Raw genomic sequence first — 16,620 nt, 5'->3', positions numbered from 1 at the left:
TTATATATTGTAAGAAATAGAATTGTATGACATTAAATTTTATGCAATGGATTGTATTTTTTGTATATGGTATTTTATTTCTATTATGAGACATTAAATGCAAATTTAAATTTTATGCAATGGATTGTATGATATTAAATTTTATGCAATGGATTGTATTTTTTTGTATATGATATAAATATATATTTTTTTAACATTTAAATTTACGATACGCAAAAATGTGTGTCATCTTCATTTATGACATGGCCTTTCTTGACAGGGGTTTTAATGATACGCATTGTGTGTCATAAATGTGCATCGTAAATGCGCGTCGTCTATAGACGACGCGCAAAAGCGTGTCGTCTCTCGTTATGACAGGGCCTTCATTGATGCGCATTTGCGCGTCGTCTGAGCGTTTTACGACACGCATTGCGCGTCGTAAAAGGCTGTTTTTCTAGTAATGTATGTATCAAGGTTGCGATCGTATGTATTGAAGAAAACGCGTCTCGGGCCTTTTTAATGAAGTAGGATGCTATTTTGAGACATTTTGGCAAAGTTGCAATCACATAAAGACCATTTTTTTGCATCCATCTGAATTTTTGGCATGAAAAATCTCCGAAGTCAAGCTGCGGGTCAAACATGCGATCACATGGACAAAGCTGCGATCGCATGGACAAGACATGTGATCACATGTATTGAATTGTGTGCATTTTTTATCGTCATTCTTCCTTCCAAGCTGTTCTTGATCATTCCTCAGCATCCTTCCTTATTTTAGACTCCAATTGAGCACCAAACATGCATCCAACTACTCCCAAAGCATTGCTCCACTCGAACTATATGAAATTGGCATAAAAAACGTGAGTAGTACGATAATTCTAATAAAATACATGAGCTGAACATTATTTAAATAAATGACATGCAAATGTACAAAATATGATGCTAAATGATAATAAAAGCTACCCTATGAGATGTATAAAATGGCTTCTAACAAATCTCCCCAAGCTTAAACATTATAAACAAATGGAAAAATGTAGATGACCTAAAAAGAATTTAGAATAAAATAAAAGAATATAAAAATACTTCACCCTTTATATATATATATATATATATATATATATATATATATATATATATATATATATACATATATATATATACATATATATATACATACATATATATATATATATATATATATATATATATATATATATACGATCAGACTTTACATCGAATGATTTCTAATCACTACTACCTAGACGACCATCTTGCTACATTTCATGTATCACAGACTCCCAAAGTGAGGAAGACCACGAAACGGTGTAACCCAATAATCTGACCATACTTTTACTCAAACTTTACACCTTAATTAGCTTTATGAGCGAAAATAACACAGTCCAGGATCTCATGTCCTTAAGACTAGATAATCAAGAACCAGAATCGACGCATCCTTAAGAACCCGTCACGGCGAATCAGCTTTCGCTGAAGCAGTAGGCCACTCTCGTAGGGGCCCAGCTCCTATGCTTTCACTTTTTCGAGAGCCACTAATATTATATCACACAGTTCTTCATTCGCCAAATTTATCTTTTAGATGGCTTCTGATTTGATTGAACTTGAATTTGTATCTTTGGCTTTAGCTTGAATTATTCAATCAACTTTTGAATATCTTGAGATTTCTTCAATTAAGTGCTTGAAATTTTGATTTGGGTACTGGATATGACAATTGTACCCTTTCTTCCTTCTTAACTATGTGGATCTGATATAAAGCCTCCCTGTTACCGCGAGGGTAACGTGTGTCAACAAAAGGTCCGTGTTCTATGGGTCCAGAGTTGTCGTTAAAGGCTCTTTTTTAACATTCTAAAGCAAATCATCCCAAAGTTGTTATTACTGTCCACAAAAACGTTTCAGTATGCCATTTTATTATTATCTACGACTAGGGTCTCCGATTACGGTGTTTGGGTCCCCTAGTTATGATAGCTGATTCTACACTTCCAATAACAACCCGGTTGCTTTGGAATTTCATTTTCCATCTTCACGGATTTATCTAATGTAAAGAATATCCTCATCTCGTATTTTTAAATTTGAATTTTTTCGATTTTTTTTAAAGAATTTTTTAATATGTAGAAAATAAAAAATAAAAATAACTATAAATAAAATCTTTTTGTGGTTTTTTTATGCAAATGCAAAGGAATAAAATGCAAAAAGAAAAATAAAATTTGAAAAATTTAACCTAAAAACTGAAAATTTGAAATTTTTAACAAAAGATGCAAAATGTTTACTAACCCCCTCCCCAAGCTTAAAATGTTGCATTGTCCTCAATGCTCAGAGAGGAATGAACAACTCAATAAAGCAAATAAAAACAAAAAGGGTGCAGCTAGGAATGAATGTACCTGATAGGTTCGTAGAAATTTGATTTTGACGATGATGTGGCGAAAAATCTAAATTTCAACAACTTTGTCAATCATTTGATTTCCCCAAGTTTGCTTGGAACTACGACCATCTCTTTATTGAAAGCGTAAAAATTAAAACTACTCATCGGGTTGCCTCCCGAAAATCCGCCCATTTTTAAAGTCGTTGGCTCGACTTTGCCCAACCAGATTAACTAACTGGTGTGGTTGGGACTTCTCTGAAGCTCAACTCTTTTTCTTGGATCTAGAACTTGTTCAACAAACTTGAAAGACTCTAGAGTGTCTTCAGAAAAGTCTTTCAGATGATTAGACTTCTTACTCTTTCTGATTTTCTTCTTCTTTTCAGAAGTCTTCTCTTTGAACTCTTCAGATTCTTTTCTTTTCATATTTTTGCATTTCAGCTTCCGTGTTAGTACTTTCTCGATTGAAATCATCACTTTCTCCTCGTCCTTTTCCAAAACTTTGTTTCTTTTCAAATTTTTATCTGATTTTTCTTCAACAGGAATCATATACTCCTCCTTCACCTCCCCAAGCTTATCTTCTGCCAGCTCCTCCAATGTGTATGATAAATTCCTGTCTGTAAATTTTTCTTACACAGAGACATTAGAAAACCCATAGCAGCCCTCAGGTAAAGGAATGTTAGTACCTAGATAATTGACATAAATATTTTCAGAAGTAAAATCATCATTATTAATTTTAAAATTAACAACCTCCTCATCAAACTCCATTGAAATCGTGCCATTAAAAACGTCTATTTTCGTTTTTGCAGTTTTTATAAATGGTCTTCCCAATAAATAGAGTTTGCATTTGAAGTGTCCAAGTTTCCCATGTCCAAAATGTAAAAATCAGCGGGAAAAATTAGATTATCCACTTGGATAAGAATATCCTCCAGTACACCTTTTGGGTGTACTGTTGAGTGGTTAGCCAATTGTATAATTGTCCCGATCTTTTGTAAAGTTCCTATTTTTATTTTTTTTCAAAAACAAAATAGGGAAGGACATTGACTAAAGCTCCAAGGTCAAGCATGACATTTGAAAAATTAAGGTTCCTCAGTTTATAAGGAACTGTGAAAATCCATGGATCCTTGCACTTTGGAGGCAAACCTTCTTGCAGAATTAAAGAAATATTTTCGCCATCTTTTACAATCTCATTAAATTTCATTTTTTCTTTGAAATACATAAATTTTTCAGAAATTTGGCATAACAAGGAATGTGTTTGATTATATCTAAAAGTGGAAGATTTACCTCAACCTTACGAAAAATTTCCATGATGTTTTCATCCTCTCTTTCGTGTTTCGTATTCTTTAGTCTTGATGGGAATGGAGGTAAAGGCTTATACTCTTTCAGATTCAGCTGGACTGGTTTTGGAGTTTCTTTTTCTTCCATCTTTTCAGATTCTTCTTCAACCAAAACCTCTTCAAACTCTTCAACTTCAGCTCCCTTTTCTGTTTCTTCCACATCACCTTCCTCTATCAGAACTTCTTCAAATTCTTCATCAGCCTTGTTTTCTGGTTCAGATGAGCATGGGCCTCCAAATGTTTCCCACTTCTCAAGGAAATATCACTAGCATTGTGCTTCAGATTGTTTTCTGTGTGTCCTGGTAATTTTCCTTGAGACTCTAGACGAACCACATAAGTGGCAAGTTGAGACACCTGTTGTTCCAAATTCTTGATACTGTCTCTGGTTTCTGTTTGGAATGCTTGGGTGCTCATGGAAAGACTCTTCACAATATCTTATAAGGCCACGTTAGAACTGCTGGGTTGCTGATTCGAAGATTGATACTGGAAATTCAGATTTTTGAAGTTGGGCTGAAATTGAGATTCTGCTGAAGACCCGGCTACTGAAAATTTCAATGCTGCTGAAATCCGAGTGGAGGATAAAATTGTTGTTTCTATTTATAATTATTCTGAAAATTCTGTTTGTAGCCCCCGACAGCTTTTACTGCAGCAACATCCTCTTGCAAAATCGAACACATATCAGGTAAATGTTCTGTCTTCAAGCAAATACCATATGGTTTCTTCGCAACTGCTTTTCTTTTGTTAGGAGTAGAACAACCTTTGTTAGTTCAGATATTTTGGGACTCCAGACGAGCATTGATGATTTCCTTGACACCCCTTGGCTAATCTTGATACCACTCGTCTTTATTTCCGGAATGTTTAGACTCGATCGCCAGTTTTTCGATAAGCTCTATGATTTGGGTTGGTGTCATATCACCCAAGGAACCACCACTGGAAGCATTTATAAGGCGCCTCTCCATGGGTGTCAAGCCTTAACAAAAGCAATTATAGAGTTGATAATTGTTGATTCCATGTTGTGGGCACCGAACCAGAAGCTTCTTGAATCTCTCCCAATAGGTATGTAAAGCTTCTCTTTTTCCTTGTTTGATCCCAAGGATTTCACTTCTAAGTCTGGAGGCTCACGTTTCTGGAAAGTATTTCTCTAAGAATAGCTTCGCGAGTTCTGTCCAAGTGATGATGGAACCAGACAGGAGTTCATATAACCATTCCGTTGTTGATTATTTGAAGCGAAAAGGGGAATGCCCTTTACTTTATCTGGTCTTTAGGGACAGCATGTGGCTTCATTCCTAAACATACCACATGAAATGCCTTGAGGAATTTATGTGGGCATTCGTTTCCCATACCGCGAAATGTGGGAAGGAGATGAATCAGCCCATATTTAAGCTCAAAGTTCTGGGCTTTTGGAAACGTAATGCAAAGGGGCTGTGGGTTGACCTCTTGAGTGGCCCACTCTCTTAGGTTCTGTTTCGTCTCCACTCATGACTAAGTATTCAGGTATGGATTCTGAAGAATCTGTGGGTTCAGATTTTATGGAAGAGGGTGGAGAATATGTTTTATAAGGGCTGTTTTTAGGAGAAGATGGGGGTACTTTCAGAAAAAACGGATCTGATTCGTTCGACAAGGGAATGCCTTGTGGTGTGGAGGTTTCTGGAGGTACGGAAGATGATGAACCAAAGAGACCGTCTGATTGTTTCTTTCTTGCTGCTTCTTTCTTCAATTTCCTTGCAGTTCGCTCGATTTCTGGATCAAAAGCTAGAGGTGTACCTGAACGAAAAATTATTGGCATAAAACTAACAGAAAGCACTGTGTCCCTGGAAACAGCGCCAATTTGGTAAGAGGCTGTCGCGTGCGTATTAAACAAGTAAAATTTATCATTGTTGGTTGCACTAACAGTATAGCACAGGGAAGCAGGGTCGAATCCTCAGGGACACAGCCTAATGGTCAATGCCTTTTTGCATGAGGCACAATCTCGTCAAAACATAAATATAAAAGGGGGGTTTTGAATTAAACTAAATAAACTAAAATTGCAGTGATATTAAATTAAAAGAAAATCAATAATAAAAACGATTTCAGTTCTGCTGCGACTTTCCTAATCATGCAACTAGTTCATATTTGGTTATTCAGAATGCGTTCTATTTAAGCTGGTACTGAGAAAAACTAACAAGCTCTAGTATAAGCTCTTTTACCTAAATTAGTTAACCAAAACAAGCTCTTCAGTTAACCCTAACTTTTTTCTGTTCAATTAAACAAGCTCTTAATTAAATCATAAAGTTGCATTAAGATCTTTGTAAAATTCCCAACAATACCTAATACTTCTCACAAGCTCAGAAGCGTAAAGGTATGATTTTTACAGTTTATATTAAAGTTAAATCCCAAAACAGAACCAATCTGATACTTGTTACTTTTACTAGTTAACTGATTAGCTGGAATGATAAAAAACCCTAGCTAGGTGATCAGACTAACAAGAATTAAAATCAGATGTTCATTAAGCTCAAAACTGAAAAATCTAGATAGAAACACAAAATGAAAATCAGATCTGAAAACTAATCACATGAGAAGTACTAGTTTGTGCAGAACTGAAAACAAAAGTTTAGCCAGATATGGCTAAAAAGGAAACTAAACTTGATAGAAGAAACATTTACTAATAAATCGTCTAAACTAAATGTGTGAGATGATTCGTAGTCTTCATATCTTCAAAAGTCCCTGAAAGAATTCGAAAATCGCCTTCTGAAGTGGTTTTCTTCGTCTGGAATCGTCCCACCCTTACAACTGATTATAAGGGTTGTATTTATATGCAAGGTCGAAGCTTCTAGAACAAGAATTTAATAACATGCGATCAGATGTATCAAAGTTGTGATCGCATGTATTGAAGAAAACACGTCTCGGGCCTTTTTAATGGAGTAGGATGTTATTTTGAGACATTTTGGCAAAGTTGCGATGGAATAGAGGGAAGTTGCAATTGTATAAAAACCATTTTTTCATCTATCTGAATTTTTGGCATGAAAAATCTCCGAAGTCAAGTTGCGATCCAAACATGCGATCGCATTGACAAAGTTGTGATCGCATGGACAAGACATGTGATCGCATGGACAAGACATGCGATCACATGTATTGACTTGTGTGCATTTTTTTATCGTCATTCTTCCTTCCAAGTTGTTCTTGATCATTCCTCAACATCCTTCCTTAGTTTAAACTCCAATTGAGCACCAAACATGCATCCAACTGCTCCCAAAGCACTGCTTCACTCGAACTATCTGAAATTGACATAAAAAACATGAGCAATACGGGAATTCTAATAAAATACATGAGCTGAAGATTATTTAAATAAAAGACATGAAAATGTGCAAAATATGATGCTAAATGATAATAAAAACTACCCTATGAGATGCAAAAAATGGCATCTAACAGTGGTGGATATAAGTATGTTGAGTAAATGAGTAGCCATATGTAAGGCGTCGATCTAATAAGCGGGAGAGATATGAGGGCATGAAAAATAAAATTGAAATCCATGAGTCAAGAAGTAATCATGAAATTGTTTGTTGTTATACTCATCAATGTTACTACATTAAAATGATTTATGTAATTAGAAAATTCAACAAATTTGGAAAATACTTATGACTTTTGTTTTAAAGAATATTTTCAAAGGTAATACATGTAGTGATCTAAAAAGTAATATGATATTTTTAACCACTAACACTAGATATATGAGATGTCCAATCATCAGAAAGAATAATAGAAAATGCATTAGAAACAATTAAATCTAAAAAAATCAAAAGGATGTTTAATATGTTTTCCAAGCTGACAAACTTGACAAAAAAACATCAGAAGTACTTTTTATTACATGGAATAGAATTATTTGAAACTAAATACTAAAAGACTTTATTGTTAGGGTGACAAAGGCATGGGTGCCTCAGGTTTAGTTTATCGTATGTAGCGTCAATATGGTCACTTACATCTTATGTATCATAGTGGGTGGTGACACTCAAGATCAAGGATGAGAGTTATGAAAGTCTTGATGTTTGTGATACCGATGACGTTGTGAGGGAGAGGGTTAACGACTTCAATGATAGGAGGAGTGAAGAAGTCTGAGTGTCTAGATGATGGCAAAGAGGATTTGCTAATGAGAGATAAGAAAGAGAGGGAAGATTTGAGAGATTTTAGGAGAGTAGCTATGATACCGTCAAGATATCTTCTCACCCGCAAGAGCCAATAAATTAACATTGTTCAAGTTTTGGGTATATTACTATTTTTTAGGTTTAGGGAAAATTTCAACCACGATGGGGAGCCCCCTATTGGGTATCGGGGCGGGTAGGGAACAATTTTCAATATTGGGTTCGGGGATGGAATACTTTGATCCGCCCTGAACCCGTGTCATTGCCATTCATACTAACCAAGCTTAACTCGACCCCTAACCAGCCTCCTCCACATCCAACTCCAAACTCCCATCTAAATACTTATCATGAATGGTGAAACATTTATCCATTAATAATGCATACAATCTAGGAAACTGATTCCTAAACTTTACATTCCCCATCCATCCATCATCCCAAAATTGATTGGATAAACCATTTTCTACTGTATTTTATAAAATAATAGTCTAAAAACAATGTTTTTTCATCCATAGAGTTATAAGGATGCATAATATCAACCCAGACACCCATGAGCTTCAACTTGTCACCATCCAAGCAACCATTCTTACCATGAATGACTTTAACCACCTTTACGCAAAATAGAAAGGGTGTCGAAAATAGATTTAATAAGGATTAGTCTAGCTTTAATAAAGAGCATCTTTAGTTTCCATGAAGCCCTTTTTTCTTGAATCGATCTATAACTTTATCCTAGTTAGCCAACCAAGACATCTACAAACCAATATGAAGACCAAAATAAGTAAGTGAAACCACACAACTCCAAGGAATTGTATGCATGGCAAGACTACCAACCTCAACCGAATTAACCTAAAGACCAATCAAATTTGATTATTGTAAATTTATATTCAATCCTGACATTAGATTAAAGCAACTCAAGCTTGCAACTAAGTTCCTGAAATTATCTTCATTTCACTCCCCCATGAAAAGTGCATCATGTGCATAAAGAAGATGAGACATAGACAAACCATCACCACCAATATCTGCTTCATGAAAGAACTAAGGGGGCCTAAGAAGATGAGAGTAGGGGTAAGTGCCCTCAAAATGATACAAAAATAGTTTCATAGACATAAGCTTTTTTCTAGAGCAAAATAAATTTTAATATACAAGGTCCTAATCAGATTTGGGGTATGCTCTAAATGAATGGGAGTGTTGGGGGCATATTGGACTATAGAGTAATACTGGACTATAGAGTAATGTCTAGTTTGGTGAACAACGCACCAAGCGATTAAATCTCCATTACATCTTCATGACCACGATTTATAGGGATTTTAACATCGGAAAGTGTCAAAAATATTTGTGATAGAGATTTTAACATACTACATATTTGGTAGTTTCGGTTGCGGGTTGGAAATGACATGACACAAGGTGCATATTTCTTTTATATGCTTTATTTATTTATTTATTTATTTATTTATTATTATTATTGTATTTATGATATTGTTAGGAATGTTTGCAATGAACCAAGTTTAGATTATGAGTTCTTTAGTTGTTATCATTGTCTTTGTTTAACAAAAATAGTTCTTGTGCATTTGTATGACTTGTCATATCGACATTAATATATAAAGATTTTGTATGTATATCAACTGTTTGATAAATGTCTCACTGAGATAAATGTGATTTTTATTTTGTTTGTTTTTGGGGGGTTTTTGGTACATCAATTTCACAAAGAACTAAATTCTAACTCTTGGAAGGCATGCTGAATTTTTCAACACCTATAGGATCTGCATATTGTCTTTAGTGGAGGAAAAGGTAATTCATATTATACATATCAAGTCCATATCCACCTTGGTTTTTATGTTGATTCTTAAGAAATATTAGTTTGTAATCTATTTAGTTTGTATCAATCTAATAATCAAAGAAGTTATCTGAATCAAAATTAAGCATATCATATATATGTTTGGGCGTAAACTAAATATCCTTATGAAAACTAGATGTTTGTGCATTTCAGAATATCAAAAAAATGATTATTGTGGAAAAAAATCCTTATATATGGTGGTGAAGCTTTGTCCCTACAAACATTGTTTTCCTAATGGTGGGGCTATAGTGACAAGAGGTTATTTAAAATTGTTTTTACCTGATCTCCTTTTCTATGCACCCAATATATCGAAATTCTGAATCCGTCATTGGAAAGAACCCATGCAAAATCTCATCTTTCGTTGCTACATGGAGGCCTTCCATAACAATAATAAAGAGAGACAAGGATAATGGGCCGTTTTGTCTAAAACGACGTCGAAGTTGAAATTCCTGAGGCGGACTATCAATAACTATAAATGGATTAAAGAGTAGGTTATGTTCAACGCACAAAAATTAAAATAAAAAAATAACCTTATCTACAAGTGTATTATTGTTGAGCTTTTAATTAATCCATATCATGTTGTTCAAGTACTCTCACGACTCCAATATATTGGGATAGATTTTCAAAAGAGCTTATTTGTTTATTGGCTTTTTGAAAAGCTAATAAGTAAAAAAAAATGTTTGGCAAACTGATAAGCACTTTTCAGAATAGCTTTTCCGTAAGTTTAAAAAGTACTTTTTAATAAGAATGTAAAACTTGGCTTTTTGAAATTGCTTATGACTTTTCAACCAAAATAACTTCAAAAAGCATTTTTTAAGCCAAACATTTTTTAACTTATTGATTTATCGGTTTTTTCACTATAAAAACGTATCTAAACATTTTTTAAAAAACTCATTTTACCACCACTATAAGCAAATAAGCACTTATATCTATTAGAAAAATACTTTTAGAGTTCAAAAAAACTATCCCAAACACCCCTAGATAATCACTGCATGTCACCAATTACTTAGTTACTCTTTTCATATTCAATAAATAAAAGTTATATAATAAATAAAATATATCTTATTTAATTTATTAATTTGTTTTAGAATTTATTATATTTTTTTAGAAAAATGGATCCACGATGCTTTCGTTGCATCGTAGTGAAATTAATTTATTAATATGTTCTATAATTCTTAAAATATATATCAATTTGGTTAATTTGTATTAGAATTTAGAGATATAGATACATATATTTTGATGGTTAATTTAATCTACAATATATTTTCGAGATAATGACCTATTCTGTCATCTCGCCTTGCAAGTAATTACATAATTTCAAAGACCACCGATGATGTGGACACTTTACAATATAATTACAGGAACTTTAACAATCCCATGTTGGGAGTCTCCAAGTACAGTGCATAAAGTAACAATGTAATAATGAAACATGATATTACCAAAAAGAAATAATTCCTAAAGGCGTATAAACACTTCTCCCTTTGTTCTATCATCTATGAACATTACAAGAAATTTAAAACCTTCTAGATTCATACCATGTTGTCATTTTCTATTCTACCTTTATTAAGAAAGTAATAAATTAATTATATAATGTTTAATATTGTATTGAATCAAATATGTAATTTCATGGAAAAGAAAGCATGGTTCTACTTCTAACAACAAAGCAATGCATCTTGTAGTGTTGCTTATACAGGAGGCAAAGGTGAAGTTTCTCACTTTAGAAAAATAATAGATATATTAGACGGAAAATAAAACGAATATTTTTTTAATAGTAATTCAATGTCATTAGCATTAACGTAAAATAAAAATAAAAACTTGTGGACGATTGGTGTGTCGTGAGTTTTTGAAAAATAATTTATCAGCCGATAAATTCAGTGTTCGAAAAAAATAAATAATGTACATAAATACATATAATTAAAAAGTAAGATCCATAATAAAATATTCAAAAAATTATTCACTAAAAAAATGATAACGTATTATCTGAGAAGTCCTCGTAAATCAGTCCGAATGCTCACATATAAGTAAATAGGGATACTAGTGATATATTGAGTGTGACAAACTTTGAACCTCAAACTTCATGTGTGGAATTCCAAGCTCTGTCTCTCTAAGACCGATAACCTGCATCTCTCGGGGCTGGGGACCTTCACGGTGGCAGCAAGCTCCACATCGACGGTCTGATAACCCTTTGCGGGTTTTATTTTGCGATCCTATTTTGAATATTAGTCTTTTTAAAATTCTTTTATTGTGCTTTATTATTAATTATTTCTTTATTATTAATTATTTCTTGATGACTCAAGAAAAAGTATTTAAGATCGTTGTTAGACAACACATTTTTGTTTTTTGTTGTAATTTAAATGCATATAATATTGCATTTTATTTTATTTTTGTTTGATAAACAAATTAAAATGTTAAAATTAAGCTTTAATTTGTAAATATTTATTGGTAACATTATTTTAAAACAAAAATGTTGACAAATATATTATGTACGCACTTTATTCGTAACATTAAATTTTTGTTAATAATGGTAACATAATTTTTTTTAACACACTAAAATGTTAAATCTTATCATACAAGACTTGGAACAACTTGTAGGTATATTATGAACCCTTATTAGACGTAATCCATATATCATCCCAAGATGAATTTCTTCGTCTTGGCCACACCTAAGCACGTGGCAAATGATGGGACAAAACATGTGCTAAATACTTGATCCATATTCTCATAAATATTTAAGAGTTGTATAGAATATACAATCGGTAAATGTTATCTACCGTTTAAGCATTTTTATGTATATGATCAACACATGATAGCAATAGTCACTCAACATGGATATTAGTATTTATTAAATTGAGTTTGATAACAAAAACAAGGATGATCAATTTACAAATGGTTTAAATATTGAGTTTTTATTGGAGAAACATTAAATGAATAATATAATTTTTCCAATTGGTATCATGACCTGAGAATCATTTATGGGCACAAGTAGAAGCTGCATTATATATTACATATTTTTTTCTTTTAAATCACATATCCCAATCATTAGAACACTTACATTTGTTATCTCTGTACTACAGTTAGACCTAAGTCATATTACAACCTCAATATGTTTTTTTCGGCTTGGACCGGACCAATGCAAAAACTCATAAGGCGTGTTTGGCAAAAGTAGTTGTTAGCTGGAAGCGGGTAGTGTGTAGCGGGTAGTTGGTAGCGGGAAGTTGTAACTTTTATTTGTTATATGAGTGTTTGGCAAAAGTAGCTGGAAGCTTTTGAAATATATAAAATTACATAAAATGACAATTGATTAAATATAAATAAATATATAAATATATTTTGAAGGGTAATTATGGAAATTGATTTCAAAAGCTCAGTAGCGTTTTGTTAAACGTTACATGAAGTAACTTTTAGATTTTTGGAGCGTTTTGTTTAAACTAAAAGCTAAACGCTCGTACTACCAAACGAAGCTTTTTGTTTAAATTAGATCGTTTTGTCGAAAGCTAAAAGCTAGAAGCTCCCAAACGCTTCCAAAAGCTCCGTGTCAAACACGCCCATAATATTGGAGAAACATTAAAGGAATAATACTCCATCTGTCCCAATATAATAGTTCATCTTTCCATTTTTATTTGTCCCAAAATAATTATCCATTTCTAAAAGTAAAGTGTCCTTTTTACCAAAATACTCTCAAAAAGTTTTCATTATTGCTTTTTGATATAGAATTTAATGCACAAAAACCACTTTTTCTTTATCCAACCATAGACTTTTTTTTTTTGCTTGCTTTTTTTTTATTGTAGGACTGTTTTGTTTTTTTTTTTTTTAGATTATCATACAATCACCAAGGCTTCTTTTTGTTTTTGTTTTCCTATAACCAACCAAAGAGTTTTATATTGTTTATTTCTTTTTTTTTTTTTTTGTATATTATCACACTATCACAAATAAAGTAAAGAATAACAAAAATGTCAATTAAGCATATCTACGTTACTTTTTTTTTCCTGTGTTATCACATACTGTATCCAATTTTTTTTTTGTCTTGAAAATTACTTCCACATTCACAATGTCAAACTAATTTCATGGGATAAAAACAAAACATAATTAACACAAAATACAATACACCATCAAAGGTACCAATACAAAAGTGTTTTTTCCCACTATTTTGATCACAATACTTTTTCTAAAATAACTAGGCAGCCAAATGCAATAAAGCCTCATTTATCAAATTTTCATCACATCCAATTTGAAGTGGTAAGTTACCTTCTCGTTCCAACCTATTCTTACCAATATGCGGTATTTGATAGTTGTTGCCGCCTTGAACCTTTATGATTTCCCTCATACACGTTTGTAGAGTTAAAAATACATTGTTAAGTTGTTGAGATTGCATTTTTTCAAAAGACGTTTGAACCGCATGAACAAATTCATCAATTGTACCTAAAGCCTCTTGTTCTTGAAGTGATTGGATTGCTCGAAAGAATCCAAGGTCTAACACATTCAAATCCGGACTATTGGGGGGCTGAAAATTAAGTCGGATATCAAACCCATCTTGAGATGCCGCTTCAAGAAACTCGTTATCATTGACATCAATATGGGGCTTGGCGTTGTCTTGTTGGATAAATATGGGACCGACATGACTTCGGGGCCATTTAGCTCTAATATCCGGCAAAACTTTTTCTATCAACCATGACCTTGTTATTTCTTTATTCACGGATAAAATAGGCTTTGTCTCCAACGTTCCCGCAACACGGTTTTTGCTTGAACGCTTAGCGGGTTCTAATCTTGTAAATGGGTAGATACCAATTTTTCCCGAAAAAACTTCATCACCGGATGCATCAGATCTTAGTCTCGCCACAGCCGCTAGAAACATAACCTTTGTGATAAATTTTTTGCTTTGACATGTTCTTAATGGTTCATCCTCACCGGGAACAAGGTAGTAACGTCTTGATGGTTTTGACATGTAAAACCATTTTTCATCAATGTGGATAACATTAAACATATCATGAAATGTGAGAATATGACTTGATAATGACCAACTAACTTTAGATAAACAAAATTCTAATCTTGCTCTCTTATTCTCATGAGTAAGAGTCGGCTTAATGGCATTTGTGTGTGGTCGAAGTGCACCTTCCTTGATTCGTCTATGCATAGTAGATTTAGAAACATTTAAAGAATTTTCAAGAGACCGTATATTAGATCGACGACGTAATGGAATATCTAAAACTTGATTAAATTAACTTGTACCCTTTTTCGTCCAACAACCTTTGCCATATTTGAAGATAAAACAACCGGTAGTCCATGATCAATTTGAAATTTAGCCTTATGCCAAATGCGACTAACAGTCCGGTTCGATACCGAGAATTGTGAAGCTATATCACTTATGGCACCCCTTCGTAACTCTCCAGAAACACTTGCTTACAATAAGGCTTCATATATAGCGTGACGTTGTTCAACAGTATTATTCTTTTTAGTGAGTGTAATATCGAAATGATCCATACAGTAGCACCTAAGAAAACAGTAGCAACATCAAAACTGTAAGTTTTGCAATAAAAAATAGCAATACTAAACAGTAGCACCTATAAATTGGCTCCATATTTAATTTCAATAAAAATAATTGGCTCCAAAATTAGTGGGAATAATAGTAAATCTAGGTTTTATGATAAAAAATGGAGGGAACTAAAAAGTGATAGGAAAAATTGGTCGAAAAAAGTTGGCTCCAAGTTTTAGATGAAAGGGTAAATTTGTCATTTTATTCAATAAAGTTAGTCATAATTACTTTTTTCTTAATATATGTGTTTTATGTCTGTGGACTATTATTTCGGGACGGATGAAGTATCATTTTCCCAACTAGTATCGTGACCTGATAACCATTTGTGGACACAAGTAGAAGTTGCATTATATCACATAGTTTTTCTTTTAAATCACATCATCCGGTCATTATAACACTTACATGTGTTATCTATGTGTTTTGGTTAGACCTAAGTCGTATTACAACCTCAAGATGTTTTTTGGGCTTAGGTCGGACCAATGCCAAAACTTATAGTCTTGAGTTGACTAATTATTCAATTATATTAGAGATTAGATGGTCAAGGAAAATTGTGTGGGCACCCAAAAAAAAGAATGAAAAATTATTTTTGTTCAACCTGAGAATAAAAAGGGAAAAAACCATACAACGGAGGCCATATGAGGTATTGGAAGAGGAATTATTCCCTTAACCTTATTGAGTTGATAAGAGGCAAGTCTCGAAGGTCAAATATTTTTAGGTTTTTATTGTCTTTCAATTCGTGAGTATTTCATACCAACATTTGCTTATATATATATATATATATATATATATATATATATATATATATATATATATATATATATATAATAGTTCAAATAAAAACAGTAAATAGTGTGAGAACGTAAAAACACTATTTTTATGTTATTATTCTGCAATTGACCACACTTGTTAATGAAAGATTACCTCCTAAAAACCAAGACCCAAAGTCACAAGCTCATGTCAAGGAAATCTACACTGAAGAAGAGGTTCATTCAGAGCCAATAATGACCCATGAAGCAGCTACAATATAGCCCAAGTCGTGTTTAGAAGAAGAGAAACCTAAGGCAAAAAGATCAAAAAGTAAAGTGTTCTCTGATGCTTCACCTCGTCGTGGTGATATGACCACGTCGTGGTCTCGAGCAGAAGAAAACTTTTCTCTTCTTAATCTGTTTCATCCACCTTTGCCATTCCCATCTTGAGCAATCAAACATTCTCTGGAGCCCAAGCAAAGGAAATTTATGGAACAAGTGCTCTCATTCTCGATTAAGTCCCCATTCCTCAAATCAATGACGAAACTTCCAAAATTTTCAAAAGATGTGATGAGTAATAGAAAGGAGTTAGAAATAGCCTTAAGAATAGTTCGAATAGTTCTTAATGAGTTGTGTTCAGCCGTGATTATCAAAGGATTACCAATCAAGATGGGAAATCCAGGTCAACTCACATTGCCTTGTGAATTTGGCAATTCG

This window comes from Lactuca virosa, chromosome 5 (assembly GCF_052849685.1).
Source record: "Lactuca virosa cultivar CGN04683 chromosome 5, Lactuca_virosa_CGN04683_v6, whole genome shotgun sequence".
In the NCBI taxonomy this organism is placed as follows: Eukaryota; Viridiplantae; Streptophyta; class Magnoliopsida; order Asterales; family Asteraceae; genus Lactuca; species Lactuca virosa.
This window is presented reverse-complemented; position numbering follows the sequence as displayed.